The sequence below is a fragment of the Lycium ferocissimum genome, chromosome 9 (assembly GCF_029784015.1).
Source record: "Lycium ferocissimum isolate CSIRO_LF1 chromosome 9, AGI_CSIRO_Lferr_CH_V1, whole genome shotgun sequence".
Lineage (NCBI taxonomy): Eukaryota > Viridiplantae > Streptophyta > Magnoliopsida > Solanales > Solanaceae > Lycium > Lycium ferocissimum.
The window spans coordinates 29,282,343-29,285,002 of record NC_081350.1 but is presented as its reverse complement, the minus strand read 5'-3'; the positions used below and the strand labels follow the sequence as shown (position 1 = coordinate 29,285,002).

Here is a 2,660-nt window from a genome sequence, read left to right as displayed (position 1 = left end):
ACACAGACAAGGTGTCTGTGGTATATTTGTCGAGATGTCGACAAAGTGATGTCAGTTGAGTCATTTGTGGATTTTAAAAGAGTATGTATTTTGGATGATTTCAATTGGTTTAAAGTATTTATTTGATTGAAAGTTTTCGTAATCGTTATAAAGATAATGATTTCTATTTAGAAAAGTTTCATGTTTTTAAAAGTTTTTGAAATGACAGGTTTTGACAGAGCGAATGTCTAAGGGTTCGCTCGACTCTGATGAGAGTCGGGTGCCCGTCATGCCCTACCATTGTTAGGGTGTGACAACACTGAGTTTGTTGATTGAGTGTTGAAAATGGAAAAAATTTGAATTTCTTTTGAAAGGAAATACGTTCCCTTTTAATTGATCTTACCCGACATTAATTTAGATCTGTTGGGCCTCAAAACCAGCGTCAAATGTCGAATAAAAAGACAAAAAGTCTTAGTAGAATTATAGTGGAGTCCGGAACCAAAATGCCCAAAAAAATCATTTTGAACCAAAATACCCAACAAAAAAAATATTACAAAAGTACCTTTAGCGCGATAGCAAAAATCCTTTAGCGCTAAAGCACTTAATCGCATATTTTACCTAACGACTCCGTTAAGTGCTTTTAGCGCAAAATTTTTCTTACCGCGCTATAGAACTTAACTAACGGGTCCTTTAGCGCGATGAACTTTACATGCTTATAGACACTTGTCTCTCATCTATAGCGCATTATTTTAAACTATAATAATCCTTTTTCCAAAACCACCTCTATTACATTTTCACTCCTTTTTACGTAGTTTAGCCGTATATTAATCTTGCTTTGAGACTCAATCGTGAACTTCAATATTTTATATAGAACCCTACTTATATTTGTACAATTAATAAAATAGGCTCAATACATCAAGAATACGCAATACTTTGAATTGTCGTTTTAGTGGTTGAAAAGTACTCGAAGTCCTTTTTTGTTTGAAGACTTGTAGTCATTAGCTTTACCTTATTTATCTTTTAGGGTTTCGTCTTATTTGTAAATTAATGCTTAAATTTATTTCGAATGTGTCACGTTTTTTTTTTATTATCAATTTAGGATGTGAAACTATAAACAATAATAAAGACTAAGATAATATGTATAAATATGCAAAAAATATATAATATTTACGATAAATTGTATAACACTAATGTATATACACTATCGAGGATGGGTCCCACATGTAGTATGCCGGAGACTATCCCTAGGCCTAAGGCCCATACCATCCCCACCGCCCTCGCCATCGTCTCCATCGCCCTTTTTCCTCTTAATAACCGGGCGCTCCAAGTCATGATCATCTCCTCTTCCCCTCAGCCCTGCACCCTTAACTAGAACGTGCTTCTTCGGGATCTAGTCCCGCCGGCACGCTCGAACCTCGGTCGAGTTAGGTCTGGAAACTCGACCTCTTTCTCGTCGGGAGTCGCCACCTCAGGCGCCGAAGGATGAACCTGAAAAGTATATAATAATTAGTATCATTTCTTATTTATATTGAATACATTAACGTTATTTATTTAATCAAACTTTGTGTGTCAACGGGCGCAAGGCATACTTAGGCTCGAGATGGGTGTGGTGGTGAATATGAGGTAGTTTCCTAGACGAGATGTTGTTTGAAGTCCAAGTAAAGGTTATAAAAATTAAATAAATATTTACCTTATATTGAATAAAATTAGTTTTAAGTAAAAAACTTACATGCGCCTCGGTAGTCTCATGAGAAGACACATCTGCCTCGGCAAGCTGATGAGAATGCTCCTGAATGGGTTGCTCCTGTGGACCCACTGGCGCCGAATCCTAAAATATCAAAAAAATAAAATCATAAGTAACATAAGTATTTAAAATAAGTACTTTAAATAATCAAATATATATATTAAATATTGACCTTATATTGAATAAAAGAAATTTTAATAAAAAGCTTACCTGTGGCTCGGTAGTCATATGGGAAGACACCGCTGGCTCGACAGACCCATGAGAAAATGCCTGAGTGGGTGGCTCTGGTGGACCCGCTGGCGCCGAATCCTAAAATATAAAATATAACTAAATAATGAGTAACATATATATATATATATATATATTTAAAATAAATAATTTAAATGAACAAATAAGTATTTTAAATACTAACCGGGATCAAAAACTCATCGAAGTCAAGAATCCTGGCTCCCTCTAAATTCCACACAGGCCACTCATCAGCTAATAAAGCGCGTAACGCCGCTCAATCAACGTTATCACGCTCCTCCATGTATGCATTCTGGCTCGGCTGTGATGACGACCCCGGTATCTCAGCAAGTAAGAGCGCCGGCGTAAACATAGGTGAGTCCCCAGGTGAGCTGCCATCGGCCTGGAACAGCTGCGGATGGACTAGACCGTGAACGCCCTCTGGAATGGGATCAGCCTCATCCGCCTCCTCTACCAGATGGTGTCCTCCACCACCAGGTCCTCTAGCAGCAGCACGGCGGCGTCTACTCGCACGGTGTCCCCCGGCAGCACGGCGTCCTCCTCTGGGAGCACCCGATCCTCCTCCTGGCGCTGCCTGATACTCAGCCTCCGGAACAGGTTCCTCCCTGCGCCCAATTTCGCCCGCCCGCTCGGGATACCATCCTCCGATATCCGTACCATCTCCGCCGCAAGCCCCGCAAGCCCGTGGTAA

At 40.0% G+C, this 2,660-nt stretch overlaps 1 long non-coding RNA gene across 1 annotated transcript; it reads right to left on the bottom strand.

Annotated features, from left to right (window-relative positions):
• Window positions 1-1,588: 1,588 nt before the first annotated feature.
• LOC132069371 (uncharacterized) lies at window positions 1,589-2,409 on the bottom strand. The gene is made up of 3 exons (XR_009417764.1): window positions 2,136-2,409; window positions 1,934-2,032; window positions 1,589-1,807 (listed from the first exon to the last, which is right to left on the bottom strand). It is a non-coding gene; the product is annotated as an uncharacterized LOC132069371 (long non-coding RNA).
• Window positions 2,410-2,660: the final 251 nt, after the last annotated feature.